This window comes from Camelus dromedarius, chromosome 4 (genome assembly GCF_036321535.1).
Source record: "Camelus dromedarius isolate mCamDro1 chromosome 4, mCamDro1.pat, whole genome shotgun sequence".
Lineage (NCBI taxonomy): Eukaryota > Metazoa > Chordata > Mammalia > Artiodactyla > Camelidae > Camelus > Camelus dromedarius.
The window spans coordinates 59,523,805-59,541,289 of record NC_087439.1 but is presented as its reverse complement, the minus strand read 5'-3'; the positions used below and the strand labels follow the sequence as shown (position 1 = coordinate 59,541,289).

At 33.2% G+C, this 17,485-nt stretch overlaps 1 protein-coding gene across 2 annotated transcripts in view; it reads left to right on the top strand.

The window, feature by feature from the left end:
• The window catches only part of COL5A2 (collagen type V alpha 2 chain), a 288,262-nt gene that overhangs the window by 3,294 nt on the left and 267,483 nt on the right, over positions 1–17,485 (top strand). The gene's annotated exons all lie outside the window — the stretch shown is intronic.

Below are 17,485 nucleotides of genomic sequence, written 5' to 3'. Positions count from 1 at the left end.
CTGTTTATTCTGTTCAGCTTCTTTCACAGAACTGAAGTTTTAAATTTTGGTGAAGTACAGTTTGTCAGTTTTTTTCTTTTATGAATAATGCTTTTGTTGCTGTATCTAAGAACGTTACCTGTTCCAAGCTTATGAAGATACTCTCCTATGTTTCATATGAAGAGTTTTATGATTTATACAGTTGACCATTGACCAACACGGGTTTGAACTGTGTGGGTCCACTTATACATGGATGTTTTTCAATAAATATGTTGGAAAACTTTTCGGAAATTTTTTACATTTGAAAAAACTCACAGATGCATTACATTGCCTAGAAATATTCAAAAAATTAAAAAAAAGTTAGGTATGTTGGGAATGTATAAACTATGTGCAGATAGAGATTTAACATACAGAATGTATATTAATTGACTGTTTATGTTGTTGGTAAGGCTTCTGGTCAACAGTAGGGTAGGAAGAAAGAATGGAGGGTATCCATGAAGACTGAACATGTAGATAATACTATTTTATTTTGTACAGATTCAAGATGTAATTCAATTGGGAAGTAACAGTGCAGAAGAGAACTTTTGTTAATATGCTGGTATTTTTTCTCAGATTGTTAAAATGACATTTCAGAATTTAAAAATTCTAATTGAACTCTTGGATTTCAATTTCAACTTCATAAAGCTGAAAGAATTGCACAATTTAATGACAACTGTGCAAAATAAACCCTAAGTAGACTCTCAAGTCCTACTTACATAAAAATCAGCTTATACAAAACACCGTACTTTTAAGTCCGCAGCCTTAATAAGTACTTTGTGCCAGTTACAGCCCCAAGGATCTTTAGCCTCTTAATAAATTTTCCTTACTATATATAAATAAGTGGTTAACTTCAGCTACGCATAGGAACCACCTGGTGTGCTTTAGAAAATAATGAAACCTGGTCCTATCCTTAGCAATTCTGATGTAATTTTTTTCTTTTTAATTGTAATGAAATACACATAATAAAGTTTTTTACTGGTGACATTTAGTACATTCACAATATTGTGCAACCACCACTCTAGTTCCAGGACGTTTTCATCACCCAAAAGGAAAACCTTTACCATTAAGCATTCACTTCCTATTCCCCCATCTCTGCAATTATTAATGTATAGAAATAAAACTGATTTTTGTGTGTTGATCTTGTATCCTGCTGCTTTGCTGAATTTATTTATTAGCTCCAATAGGTTTCTGTTGTGTATTCTTCAGGGTTTTTTTTTTTTTTTTTTAACATATCAGGTCATGTCATCTGTGAATAGATACTACTTCTTTTCCAATTTGGATGCCTTTCATTTCCTTTTTTGATCTAATTGATTTGGCTAGAACTTCCAGTACAATGCTGAATAGCAGTGGTGAAAGTAGATATCCTTGTCTTATTCCTGGTCTTAGGAGGAGACTTCTCAATCTTTCACTATTAAGTATGATGTTAGCTGTGGGTTTTTCGTAAGTGCCCTTTGTCATGTTGAGGCAATTCCCGTTTGTTCCTAGTTTGCTGAGTGTTTTAACCATGAAAGGATGCTGTATTTCTGGATCAATTGAGATGACTGTATGAGATTTTTCCTTCATTCTGTTAATGTGGTGTGTTACATTAATTGATTTTCATATTTTGAAACACCTTTGCATTTCTGAGATGAATCCCACTGGATTGCAGTTTATAATCCTTTTAATTTGATGGTAGATTCAGTTTGCTGGTGTTTGGCTGAGGAGACCTGTATTCAAAGGACTGTTGGTCTATAGTTTTCTTTTCTGTGGTCTCTTTGGCTTTGGTATCAGGGTAATGCTAGCCTAGTAGAATGAGTTAGGAATTGTTCCCTCATCTTCTCTTTTATTCTAGGAGGTTGTGAAGGGTTACTATTAATTCTTGAAATATTTGGTAGACTTCACCAGCAAAGTCATGTGGTCCTGGACTTCTCTTTGTTGGGAGATTTGTAAGTCTGTTGAAATATTCTATTTCTTCTTCAGTAAATATATATATTTCTAGGAGTTTGTCCACTTCATCTAGGTTATCTAATTTGTTTGCTTATAATTGTTCAGATTATTCTCTTATAATCCTTTTTACTTCTGTAAGATTGGTGTAATGTCCCCACTTAGTTATTTCCACCATGTCTTTTTTTTTTAGTCTATCTAAATGTTTGTCAATGAAACATTTTGTTAACATTTTCAAAGAACTAACTTTGATTTCATTGATTATCTCTATTGTTTGTCTATTTTATCTCCACTCCAATTTTTATTATTTCCTTTTATTTTTCTTAACTATGAATTAATTGGCTCTTTTTATAGTTCCTTAAGGTGTAAAGTTTGGTTATTGATTTGAGATCTTTCTTTTTGGGCATCAGGGTTTTAAAAGCTTCCTAGTTGATTCTGATATTAAAAGACAAGATTAAAAATACTGCTTATAAGGCCAGAAAGCAAACCAACCTGAAGAGGTTCCCACTGAGTTGGGGCATTTTGAGTATCAAAAAGAATAATAATTGCAATATATTGAAACATATATGTTATACTTGAAGCCATGAGTTCATAATGACAAAAGTCATTGGTCATCTACGGAGGATGTTAGGAAGTAAAGTTATTACTTCAGAGTTATTACCTATTAGAAAAGAAATTAAGAGTAAAGCATTTATTCTGCCTTTCCTAATGAATTATACTTTGGATAACCAAGTGGTTGATAGAGGGAAGTATCTCTTCATATAAGCATTCTAACTAATAAATTAAGGAGGACTGATAGAATTATAATATCACCGTTTTGTAACTTCTAATGAATTAATGCATTGTTAATGGCTACTAGCATCACAGAGGATGCTATGAAGACTATGTACCTCCTATGAAGACTCTAAATTAATTTTGTAAAAAACAAAAAACAAACAAAACCCTGAATATGACCAAGTCTTTAGATCACTTATCAATTTTCAAAAAATATAAGGGGTAAACATGATGACATTTCAAGGATATGATAGGCAAAATCAGACTCAGGACCATACTATAAGGCAAACAATCTGATTTCTTTAATAAATAAATTGCAAAGAAATGAAAAAGAGAATGGCAGACTTATGGATTAAAAGAATCTCAAGACATGTCAACCAACTACAACATATGGGCTTTATTGTTTCCCTAATTCAAACAACTATAAAAATTTGTAAGTCAATTGGGGTAAAATAGTGGAGTTGGGGTTTCTCTAGGAGAGGAGCTTTTATCCAATAATAATAATTCTGTAAAACCAATTCTGTAGTGATCAGTAGATACTTTGTAGTGGAATATAAATTTTATAGTATTTTTAAATTTGGTTAAACTACTGTTACTTGAGAATCAGGCTATGTATTAACCAAGGTGATGGTATTAAATCAAGTGACAGGAGAATATTACCTAGATTTTGCAGCCTTAAGCAAGTTTCTGTAAGAAAAAGATCAAATTTAGCTCAGCTGAAAGCCAAAGAAGAAAAGACATGAAAAAGCTGGATGTTTTTTACACCAAGACAGGAGTTTTTACTTCTACCGGGATATTTAAATCTCACCTGGCAGTTGTCCCAGTTCTTCATTCCTTTACCTGACTCCGCTCCCCACCAACACACACTACATTACACTCTGCTATGAATGGGACCTGTGAGCCTAAATTTTTCCTCCTTTCTTCTTTGTTAAAGTTCTTCTCCTTCCCTACAGTGCACATCCATCCTCTCAGAACAGATCTCAGTAAAACATTAGGAAGAAGGTTCACATCTCCTTGGGCCCAGTCATCATCCTTCAAAGTATTTATTGATTTCCCCCCCGGGAGATCTGGCAGTGATTTACTGGTTAACTTTGATTTCAGGGCTTTGTAACCTCAAATTACCTACTCAGAGTGAGGGATTAGAGGATCTGAGCTGCTAGATTATTTTGAATTTGGGAAATAAGTTATTTTCATATAAACTCATTCATAAAGGCATTCACGTGGCAGAGGGATTATATCTATGGTGGGAAATGAAAGCGTGTTGCTTCGGATCAGTGATTCCCTATGACTTATAGGCTAAAATCTAGGCTTCTTGATCTGGCAGTGAAGGACTGACACAGATCATCCTAACTTATCTTTCTGATCTATCTTATTTTTCTCGCCTCTATGAACCCCAGTATGGGTATGGTCCTCCTAGCATTCTGTGATGATTCTGGATCTGTACCTTTATTTAATGTTGCTTCCGCTTGAAACACCCTCTTATTTTCATCCTGTATATCTAAATCCTTTCCAAGAACTTCAGAACTTCTCAGTTCTCTTCTATAAACATTCTCATGTATCTTCCTACTTTCCAATCAGAGTGCTTAAACTTTTCTTTATCACTTATTGCGATCTAGTTATATAATAGTTCTTGAGTTGTCTTATGTTAATACTTGATTTGTCTGAGTTTTGATGCTAATGGATGTATGTTCTTTGAGGACAAGACAATATATTTTTCTTCTAGATATCATAATGCAATGTTTCCTGCATTGTGGGCTCCCAGTTACCGTTTATTGGTTGATGATTCATCATTATGTAAATTATCTGGGAACAGACCCTATATTCCTAAAGTCTTTAATAGTATTTGCATGCCAGAAGTCTAGGCTGATGATGATGACTTCAGAACTAGGTATGAAAATTATTTAAAAAAAAAAAATTACAACTGCAAAAATACAGGTATACCACATGGTGGCACCAAAGGTACATCATTATTTTTGCAGGTTTTGTAGGCTACTTCAGTCTACCAGAAACTGTAATTATCTTACTAGCACATTGAAAAAATATTTTTAATATCTAACTAATAAGTAAATTTAGTGGAATGTTATGGAGTGAGCATTTCTTAATATAAAGAAATTCTAAAAGGTCTTTGGATCTTTAATTGTCTTTATTTACAAAGCCTCTGTTTAAGTTCTAGAACTCCTCCATATTGTTTTGGAATCAGATTCCTGTTCCCTCACTCCCTCAATGTCCTGTCCTTCTCTACTGTAAAAATTTCATGAGCGTTAGAAGTTGTTCTTTGATATCTGGGTTTTGAGATAGAGGTCATTGATGGCTCACAGGATATTATGCTTTGTAGAGTGTGGACCTATACAAATTCCAGCTGTTGATGGTACATGTAGTTCTTTTGCAGACAGGCTTCTTAGGCATGTTGCCTAAGTTTAATTTCCATGTGTAAAGTCATACTTAAAGTATGTAAACTGAAACAGATGTTAGTACTCTGAGAATGCATTTGGTGCACGAAGGAACAGTTCCCTAGCCTCTTCTTCCACCCCCACTTTATTTTGAAAGCCCTTTTGAAAAGAAAAGGGCCTCTAGAGAATCATCCAGTGTCTTTGACCCCATTAATGAGTAGCAGTTCATTCCTGGGAAATAGTTGCCCAAATAAATGTTAGATTTTGCTTAAACTTCTTCCTGAATAACTGTATGATTTTCTTTCCTTCCCTATTAGCTTTGTTTAACTATTCTTTAATTAGGAAGTTATTCACTCTAATAATATAAGTTTTATTAAAACCAAACTAAATCTTACTGATATTATCATTTGAATAATAACTCTGAACTTTTCTTTTCCTAAAGATTAACAGTAATGAAGGCAGATCTTTGTGCAACCCCTGTGTACCTTCTCACTGCTGTGGTGTCAGACATTTAAGGACTGTATTTAAGTTTTCTAATATCTGATTTATATTGATGATAGTTTATAGAGTTCTTACCACACAGTTAGAATTTGTGCTTCCAGTAATATTCTAAAAAAAAAAAGGCAGAGTTATTAGAAGTAACATCTAACTATTTTCTTTTTATCTTCTTTCCTTCTTCTCTCCCTCTCTCCTTTTCTCTTTTCAAAGATATTTGCTAAGGACCTATGTCAGGTACTGTGCTAGACTCAAAAATGATTAAGACAGATCCTCATCTCAAAGAACATTCAAGATAACAGGGGAAAGAAGCACAAATTAAACATTTCTGACAGCACAACAGAGCTAACCCATAGTCAGGGGAACTAAAGAAGACAATAGAGGAGATGCTACTGGAGCTAGGTGTTGAATGATAGAGGGGAATTTCTCTAGGCAGTCAAGGGAAAAGCAGATTTTTGAGGCAGCAGAATGGAATGAGCATTAGTCTGATGACGGTCTGTGGAACATAAGGACTCTGGTTTCTCACAGACACATGGTAGGGGAGTAATTAGGTGGTGAGAAAGAACAAGAAGAAGGGTGAGAGCAGACTTAGTTATGCCTAAAGTTTTGAAAACATAAATCACACTGAATGATGATTACAATAGGCAATTGTAGGTAACACCCATAATTTTAATAACAGATTAGTGTCCTTAGTAGTTTATCCGGCTTTTGGGGTAACTGTTCTCACTCAGTGGGTAAATGCACAAGATGAAAAAAAAATCTACTATTAGCTTAATGTTACCTATCATCAGGATCTTTCCAAGTACAACAGATAATTTTTGAATTATCCACAGTTTGGGTTTGTTTATTCTGCTACAAACTTCATGTGTATTCAATAGACTATCAGTGTTCCCTGCCCTCAGAGCAAAGTCTTTTTTAAATTAAAAATGAGTGATTAAAGTTTTAAAGTTTTGATATATATTTTGATTTATGATAAAGGTTTGATTTATTTCAAGGTGATAATATATGACCTTTTTTCTGCATAATAAAACTTGATAGGTATCATAAAAGCTGATGTTCTTAAGGTGAGTGTATTACCTTCTACGTGTATCAGTCAAATATATCAATTGACTGAAAATTTATGCAATTCCATCTATAGTCACATAATTTTGGCTTTGTTACATAAACATAAAAAAGCCTCCTTAAATTTGTCTTTATATTTAATCCTTCAAATCCATAGATATTTAGTTTCTAGAGTAAGAAGTAAAACTTTAGTGAAAAACGTGTATTATGCATTTGTATAATTATAATACAGATGTATAATTACAATGCTGTGTTGGTAATTCATTGATAATTTGACCTTTATTAAGGCTTAGACTTAGATGGCTAAATGTTAGCTCTAGTATATATTAAATGTAACAGAAGTAACTTAATTATCTGGATAGTATTTTCATCACAAAGTAAAAGGAAATGCAAAGTGTATGTAGAGAAACTTACGTTCAAAAAATAAATTCTGAGTTATTTTGTCATGTTTTTAAAATCACTGATGGAGATGTTTCAGTAGCTCTCTGTTTTTTAGATACATAATACTATTTTATTATTTTATAAAAATAAGTTAAAGTTTTCTACTTCTGGTTTTAGTATTTGTTTTATTCTCAAATATACATCTTCTGGCCTTGCCACTATAATTTTAGTTACATGGAAATAATGATACTATTTATTGGAATATATGTTATTTGTTGGGATATATGTGGATGTTGGAAGTTTGCCCTGAGAGTATTTTGTATATTTTATTTTTTTATTGGGTCAGAATAAAACATACATCTAAATTAAGAGGGAAGCATTTATATTGCTCTCTTACATTTAATCCTTGGCATTGAACCCACTCTTTTTTTCAGCCTGAATTATAATTCTAAAACAAACAGATTCAAAGTGCTCTATTTTCCATTTTAAAGTTTCCATCAAACTGTGGCTAGGGAGTGGATAGAAAACCATTATGGCATTTTTTTTAGGTTTTCTAGTCTGTTTGAGAGGTCATAAATAAACAGTAAAGCTTCAGTAATTTCATTTATGGAAGTCACTTGAAAAAATAATTGTCTAATGATTCAGTCACAAGTGAATTCAGTCTTATGAAGGGGTGTTATAAAGATTGTATTTTTATTTTTTTACATGAAAATAATTTTATTTTTAGGGTATAGTGAATAGTTTTTAAGGAATTAAGGTTTGTATTCACTTACCTTTGTCCTTCACTTCAAGAATAATAGCTTTCCCGCTTGAAATGTATCCCTTATGGTAAATAATTGACTAAATAATGTAACACAGATCTTTAGAACTGTAGACATTAGAGTGGATTTCATCTTGATCTGTAAATCAAGCACATGAATCTGGGTCAAGGGTGGCCAGGTAAACAGAATCAGTCAACCCAATTTTGGTTTGAACAGCCTCAAGTAATAACACTCTACTCTCACCATCAAAAATACTGTGTCCATCCTCAGTGAAAGACCTTTAAACTGCTATAACAAGATTTGGAGTTTAAGATGCTTTTACTGGAAAGGCAACTTTAATATTTTTCTTTTCCCAGAAAATGAAAAACAGAGAAACTCTCATTTCCTGACTGTATGTCAACTGTTACAAAAGTCTTAAAGCAAAATGGAGCCTGTCTTTGTTCAGTACAATAGTGCTAGTAAAGAAGTGTTGTCTTGCTGTAGTGTTCCTGCAAGTTAATTTATTTGTTGCTTTAGAAAGAAATTCTGTTTCCATTAAAATTCAGTCTCTGGGTAGGTGATTCATAAGCAGAGGACCTGGAAATGGGATCCGTCTCTTGAGCCTATTTACATTCTTAATCATACACAGCTGCTGAGTTGATGGAGGATTTTGGATTTTTCAAAGGCAGAAAGAGTCTTATCCTTTGTGATTAAAATATTAGACCTTGGTCACATTTAACCAACACCAAGTAACATAATAGCTTAGAAAACTAAGTTTTGGAGAATGTGGATATTCCTTTCAATGTGTGGTGAACCTCTTTTTAGGTATTTTGAACTCAGCTTTTAGCATATTTCAAAAACTTTTCCTTTGATACAAAACAGCTGTAGCCATGTTTTGAGTGATATAAACGTTCCCTTCCACCCCCTCCTTATTCTTACACTTCCCAGGCTCAAGGCAAAGGATTTAAAAACTGCATTTTCTTCTTATCATGCATGTCCTACAATTATTAGCCTTTTTAATAAAATAAAACTTTATAAAAAATCTTTTACAGAGATGGAGTTTGAATGCTTACTTGAAGCAAATAACCTAAAAATGATAGAAAAACATTAACTGTTTTCTTGAAAACTTAGTATAATCTTGAAACACCTTCTTCTAGTATAGTCATTAACAAATTTTCAAATGAATTTCCTGCTCGGAAATAACTTGGCCAGCACAGACAACAAATTAATAGATGTTTGAGTTGAAACAGGCAAGCCAATAATAATTCTTTTCTCTTTGAGTTTACAGGAAGTGATCCTTCCTGTTTCTTCAACCCTGATAAGTTATAGCCCCATCTTTCTCACTTTTGTGATGATTTGTCTATGGGCTCTTTGTCTGAATAATGTTAAGATCTTGCAACATCACTGGTGAATTTCCCATACTGTAGAAGCTGTATTAACAAATTAATAGCTGTTTCTTGGCATCTTGTATTTGAATAACATCATGCACAAGTGGCTTTTAGTATATAAGTAATCCAGTCTAAACTAATTTTCAAGCAATTTTCCTAGTCACATGGTTAGAGGTCAGAATGGGTCAATCATGTTTAGAGTTACAGAACTTTTTCTGTATTAAAATTTTCTTCTAAGACCTCAAGGAGGCTGTTTTCTTATGGAACTTAAGCAAGGCAAAGAACTTGATTTTAGACAAAGTGCAGGGGTAAGATTATAATTTGTTCCAGGAAGTATGCACCAAAACTGATTTTTTAGATTTTAGCAGTATATGCTTTTTTGATGGTCTGTCTATCTTTGAGGGATATTTCTGAACATAGTCACCTATTAGTAGTGTCTGAGGTGGTATTATTTGAGAGATGGAGTTTACCATCTTTTCATTTTATTTGTGAAATATGTTGTTACCAAAAAATACAGTACATTAGAACGAATATATCTTAAAAAGCATGAATTCCATGTTTTTAGAAGTATGCCATAAAAATTAAAGTGAGATTGAAATTATAATTGGCAATTATCAACACGTTATTGCAGTCAAATGCTCTTCCACTGAGCTATACCCCCTCTGCTTATCAGCACATTATTGATAGTGGATTTTATTTCTGTTACTTTAAACTTATTTTATTTCTTTAATTAGTCATTCATTTATTAAAAGATATAACATTAACATTTGAAAGTGTGAAAATTAATTAGTGTTTGTGGATATACTTTGACTTTAGTTGAAATAAATTATCTACATATTTTCCTTTAATCGCTGCATGTTGTTGTTGAAAATACTCTAGAAGAAACTAAACTAATCATTCATTGCTTTGAAAAGAAATTAAGAACTTTAAATGATGCAACAGGTTAGTTTATTAGTCAAAAAAATAGTTCCTAAAGGATCATAGATGACTAAGTTTTGACAGTGGTTTTAAAAGTTATCAGGAAAACCTTGGGACAACAGAGATTTTTGACTGAAATGCACTGTATTAGGTTCATGCTTATAGACACCCAGATGGTTTTGCATGCATTTTCCACTGTGAGAATGAAATAAATTGTGTGCAAGAGTTTGTCTTTTTTGATTTAGCACAGTATTATGTTACATGCCTCTGCTTTATATTTTTAACCGAGTTCTTTTGGGTTTATGTATCCTGCATGCCTCCCCAGTGGCCAATATGTAGAATGTTCTGTAGAATGCAATAATCTTAAGTTCTGTGACATTAAACTTTGTTAGAAGGTAATTTAATTGCAAATGGTTATCCTATGTCATTGGTTTTTTTTATGTGTATGTTTCTTTTTATTTATTTTCATTCAATTTGAATATTTTCCAGCTAGTAATAAATATATTGATAAAATGGTTAATGCTTATAAAGAACCTCCTATATGTCAGCAAAATACTTTTCCTGGATTATCTGATTTATTTCTCAAAGCTAACCTGTAATGTAGACACAGTCATTTTGTAGGCAAGAAAACTAAGGCACACAGATGTTAACTAATTCATCCAAAATTATATACTTAGCAAATGGCAGAACCACTCTTTGGATCTAGACGGTTTCTAGAGCCCTTGCTTAGCCTCTTAATAGGAAAAAACTGGAAGAATGTAAATATCTGATAATGAAATTAGTGTGAACCACTGAAATATTTTTATGTATAAAATTTAAACAAGAAAAGCAAGTATAATTGACTTAAAATAAATTAAAATATTTTGTAAAAAGCAGAACACCCAAGTTCCACATTTCTTTTTAGAGTTTCTTTTGAATAGAAAAGGCAGTACATACAAAATGTAAAGAATGCATGTAGTTCATCTGAGAAACACTATTAACTATTGACACAAATACAATCTCTTTAGATACCTTATATATATGTATATACATTTTGAATATTATTGATTATTTTTACAAAAATGGAACCTTGCCATGTATTTTTATAATTTGCAATATTTTCTCAAACAATTCATTACATCAGAGCCCCTCAGACTCATTATGTGTACTTGGATAACAGGATAAATATGGTTAATTGATTAAGATATAACTGAAGAGCCTTTCATCACTGCACGCTAGTGTAGTTCTGTTGTACATGAGATGAAGGGACTAGTACAGATGGTGACTGTATCTTATATGATAGATAATCAGATGGATTTTTATTTCTATTGACTAATTATTTCATCTGTACACTATTAAAGCAAAAAGCAGGATTAATGACTAAAGTGATGTATATCTGAAAACATCTGAAAAAATACAAATATAATGAGATTCCTAACATGTTATAAAAAGTTATAACAAAATTATAAATATTTCCGTCTAACACACACACTTGGGATATTTATTTTAGTCCAAAGAGTTGTTTTGCGCAAATTACTGTGTTTGCTAACTTGCTCTCAGTCTTGCTTTTGAAATTATGTGCTACTATTATGGATCTTGTATCAATTAGACATAGTCATAGAGAATGAGGAAAAACTGGATCATATTATCCATGAGGCCAGTGATTCTCAACCTTTACTGCGTACTGGTATTATCTGGAGAGTTTTAAAAATACTAATGCCAGAGATTCTGATTTAATTATTCTGTGCTATAGCCTGGGTAATATGTTTTTAAAAGCCTTGCAGGTACTGACAATATTAAATTTTGGTGAGATTGTGAAACAACAGGAAATCTCAGACGATTGCAGGTAGGCAAGTATTATGGTACAATTGCTTTGGAAAACAGTTTGTTTCTTATGCAGTTAAACCTATACCTCCCATGTGACCCAGCAATTCCACCTGTAGGTATTTATTTAGAGAAATGAAAATGTATGACCACACAAAGACTTGTGCAAGAATATTCTTGGCAGCTTTCTTCACCATAGCCAAATGTCCATCAGCAAGAGAATGGATAAACACATTGTAGTGCATTCGTACAATGGAATTCTACTCAGCAATAAAAATGATGAACTACTCATACATGCAACAGCATGAGTTGAGGTAGGCAGGATCCTAGATGGCTCCCAAGATTTTTGCCCCTGTATGTACATGCTCTATCTAATTCCCTCGAGTGCGGATGAAACCCCTGAATATGATGAGATATCATTCATGTGATTATGTTGTGCTTTATGGCAAAAGAGAGGTCATTATGAGAGGACCTAACCTATTCAGGTGAGTCCTTTAGAAGAAGAGAATTTTTCTAGCTGGTCACAGGAGAAGTCAGAGAGACACTCCAGCTACCAGAGAAGAAAGCAGACACCCTTACTGGGATCTGCCTATGGGGACCACGTGGCAAAGAGCTGCAAGTGGCCTTTAGGAGTTGAGACGTATCCTCAGTCAACAGCTTAAAGGAAAAATGCGGGCCTCAGATCTACAACCACAAGAAAATGAATTCTGACAACAACTAGTGAGCTCAGAGTCTGAGATGAGAACTTGCAACCCTGGCTGATACTCATTTCAGACAATGAGACCCTGAGCAGAAAATCCAGCCATGGTGTGACTGGACTTCTGACCTACAGAAACTGTGAAATACAGACCTGTGTTGTTTTAAGCTGCTAAATTGTGACAAGTTATACAGTAATAGAAAACTAATATGTGGATGAATTCCACAGATATTATGCTGAGCGAAAGAAGCTGGAAACAAAGTGATACAAACTATATGATCCCATTTACATGAAGTTCTAAAGCAGTTCCAAATGAGGGAACTTTCTGCATAAGTGGAAATATTCTGCCTTGTGGCAGAGGTGTTAATTATATAGTTGTATCCATTTATCAAAATTTTACTTCTATGATTTTTGCACTTCAGTGTATATAAAGTTATACCTTAAAACAAATAAAAATAATAATCGAGGGGCATGGAGAGAAGAGTGGCTGAAGATATGGATAAAACAAGAATGGCCAGATATTGATAACTGTTGAAGTCAGGTAATGGGACATGAAGGTTAATGTACTATTCTGATTACTTATATATGTTTGACATGTTTTTTAATAAAAGTAATAAAAGCTTAGATAATTCTACTGTGCAACCAAGGCTGTGAACCACTGATGTAAGTGGATTAGAGTAGGAGCAAATTGTGTTAGCCAGTTTGAGCCTGGACACACTGTGGAGAATTAGAAAACAGTGCCCTAATATCAGAGCCGGAATTAAATTTGTCAAGTTTTACCTCTATCTTCATCTCACAAGTATACTGATGGGAGCCAAGTGTCTAGGTTCAAACAGTCATAGTGGTAGAAATGGGGTTAAAATTCTGAGAAAAGATAAGCCTGTCTCTTGACTTGTCTTGGAAATTACCGGAATTAAATTTGTCAAGTTTTACCTCTATCTTCATCTCACAAGTATACTGATGGGAGCCAAGTGTCTAGGTTCAAACAGTCATAGTGGTAGAAATGGGGTTAAAATTCTGAGAAAAGATAAGCCTGTCTCTTGACTTGTCTTGGAAATTACCCTGGTGGCATTCTCTCTCTTCTCCCTTTTGGTGGCTTTGCAAAAACTTGGCTTGGCAGGAGGAGCGTGCCTGTTCAATGTGAGGACAAGGTCTTTTACTGACACCTGCTATGTTGCTTATAATTAATACCTTGTCTGATCTTCAAAAGCTCCCCTTTTCTTCAAACATTTCTTCAGCCATGAAGCTCCCATTATTACGTAGTCCTCTTGAAGTTTATCTTGCCCCCACGCCACATTAGACAATGATACAAGGGCAGAGTTCCTTCTTAGGTAACTTAACATGGTGAATCTAACTGTGCCCAGCCCAGATACTCTACTCTTTGGGATTACAAGTAATTTGGGTGTCATGTGCAATCTGTTTTTTTCTCCACGTGTAAATTTCCTTTTTTATAAACCTGACTTTGTAATTATACCATGTATCTCTAGGGCTGGTTTTTTTTGAACAGTGGTTGTTGACCATGAAGGGAAACACAGTACTCATTCCAATGCTAATGATTTCTTTATTAAAGGTGGACTAGCTCAACTGGAAATATCTGCCTCTTGGGTTGTGTTAAGTTACTAGCAGAGCTAGTAATTGGTAGCTCTGGCTTTTGCCAGCCACCATAACCACAGAACACTAAAGCTTAGTTACTCAGAATTCCCACAATAATGGATTTGCTAAGAAAGAAAAACAAGGGGAGATGACTTGGGGAGATGTCAACATTTCTGAATGTCCCAGATACTGGAGCATTTTTGCCCAATTGTGGGTTTTTTCCCCTTGTTTTTCTTTTTCTTTCATATTGCATTCTTGATGTGGACTTTCTAAGCTACCTGAACCTAGTATGGGCACACCAATATTCTGGCTAGAAATTTTTTTTAAGATTGAAAACTTAAGTTACATAGTGTAGAAGGAAGAGAGTAGCCATAAACTAAAGGATTAAAATATGAAATTAAAAAGTTTTTATTAATATCAGTAGTTGACTAGGTTATTTAAAACCAGTTCTTCTGTTGAGAATGATTATAAAATTTGGATAAAATATTAAGAAGAAAATAATATCTATGTGAAGGCGTCAGAGAGTTACCAGTTATTTTTAAGCCAAGATCTGAAAGAAGTGGGAAACTAGCAAAAATGAGCCCAGCATTTGGGCGTACTTTCTTCCTCAAGGAAATTGTACATTTCAAAAGTGAAAGCAGTGGTTGGAAGACTGAGAGTTCAAGGAGAGAGTGTCTGAGTATTATAGTGATGGAAGACTGAAAATTGGAGTTGAGGACTTGTTAAGGAGGTAGGTTCCTGGTAAATAGCCTGTCATTTCTATTGAGACCCTTAAAGGCTGCATCCTAGAGTATGGGTAATCCAGAAATAGGTTTGTCCTGAAGGTCCGGAACTGAAAGCCTGTTTCAAATTATCTTGGTCTCTGATTAGATTAAAGCAAACTTTCCTTAGCCCCAATGCTTGACAAAGATGACAATGCTTGGAAGAAGATGACATCACCGTGATTCTCAAATCATTTTTACAGTGTTTTAAAGTTTGCAGTGTTTATCACCCAATTAAAAACTTAATCCATTCATAAAGAAAAAAAAGAACTGACCCAAACCAAGGATGATAGAATGAACTCTCAGGAGGTACAGATGTTGGTGTTAACCCAACATAGGCTTTATAATAACTATGATTAATAGTCAAGGAGGAAGAATTTTTGGCAGAGAACTATCAACTGTAAAAAAAAAAAAGTGGAAATTCTAGTACACAAAATAAATACCTGAAATTTAGAGCTTAATGGATAGCTTAACAGCATATTTGGTACAGCTGAAGAGAGAATTAGTAATTTGGTATATAGAGAATAAGAAAATATTCAGACAGCAGCACAGAAACAAAAGAATAGAAAATGTAGAAAAAGAATATGAGAAATATATAGGACAAAATTCAAAGGTCTGATATATGTGTAGTTGAAATACCAGAAGAAAGAGAATGGAGCAGAAGCAATATTTGAGGAGATAATGGCTGAGAAATTTCCAAGACTGACTAGAGAAGTTAAGCTGTGTATTCAAGAAGTGCTATGTACTCTGATCAGAATAAACATGAAGGAAAATATATCTAGGCAAATCATAGTGAAACTGCTAAAAACCACAGCAAAAAAAAAAAAATTATAAAATCAGACCAAGTGAGGTATTATTTGCCAAATAAGCCACAATGTCTTACAATTCACTTTTTAACAGAAACAATGGAAAGCAGAAGACACTGGAATGATAATTCAGGGCAAAAAAATATTATTTGTAATTAATATGTATAAGCCACAAAAATTCTATTCTGTACAATACATCCTTCAAAAGGAGTATGAAATAAAGATTTTTGGATAAACAGACTGAAAGAATTTATCCCCTGGAAATCTTGTACTAGAAGAAATGGTAATGAAGTATTTCATGCAGAAGGAAAATAATTCTACTTGGAAGCATTAAAATGCAAAAAGAAATGAAAATTTATGCAAAGAGTAAATATATGGATATATCCAAGTGATATTGCATTAACCAATGCTAATAATATGCTGCTGGTTTAAGAACATATAACAAAAACAGCATAAAATATGACAGAGGAGAAAGGGAGTTCAAGAGTTCAATTATTCTGAAGTCTTTACTTTGTCTAAGAAATGGTAAAAATACCGTTTGATTTAAAAAAAAAGTCTAGTGTGCATATTGTAATTGTAAGTTACTTTTAATAGAAAAAAGAATGTATATTTAAATAGCTAACATAGAGGAAGAAAATGAAATAAAAACTACATAATCAACCCAAAACAATTCAAGAAACAAACAAACAAAAAGCTAGATAAACGAGATTATACTGCATAGCACAGGGAAATGTATACAAGATATTGTGGCAGCTCACAGTGAAAAAAAATGTGACAATGAATATATGTATGTTCATGTATAACTGAAAAATTGTGCTCTACACTGGAATTTAACACAACATTGTAAAATGACCATAACTCAATAAAAAATGTAAAAAAAGAAAAGAAAAAAAATACTAATATGGAAGACTAACCCAAATAGATCAATTATTACATTAAATGTAAACAGATAAAATAAAGACAAAGATTGTCAAACTGGATAAAAAAAAAACACAACTATATCCTGCTCTGGTACTCATAGGTTAAATATAAGCATACAGAAATGTTTAATGAAAAAAGATTGAAGAAGATGTACCAAAAGAAAGTTGCTGTAACTAAACTAATATAGGCAAATTAGACTATAAAGCAAGAAGCATTACAAGTGATAAGGAGAGAGGAAGCATAATGATACAAGTATCAACCTTTAAGGAAGATATGATGAATTTAAAATTATGTGTATCATGGAATAGCTTCAAACTATATAAAACAAACATTGATTGTACTAAATGTAAACATGGGCAAAACCGCAATTAAAGAAAGAGACTTTAACATTTCCCTGATAATTAGTGTTGTTGAGCATCTTTTCATGTGCCTGATAGCCATCTGTACTTCCTCTTTGGAAAATGTCTATACAGTTCTTCTGCCAATTTTTTAATTGGGTTGCTTGTTTTATTGGTGTTGAGTTGTATGAGCTGTTTATATATGTTGGCTATTAATCCCTTATGGGTCATTTCGTTTGCAAATATTTTCTCCCATTCAATAAGCTGTCTTTTTGTTTTGTCAATGGGTTCTTTTGCTGTGCAGAAGCTTTTAAGTTTAATTAGGTACCATTTGTTTATTTTTGCTTTTATTTCCTAGTTTTTAGGAGACAGATCCAAAAAAATATTGCTGCAGTTTATGTCAAAAATATGTGAGAAGAATTTTTAGTCCTGTGAGGGGACTACATCTTAAATCAGTTAATTAAGTTGTTTATGCTC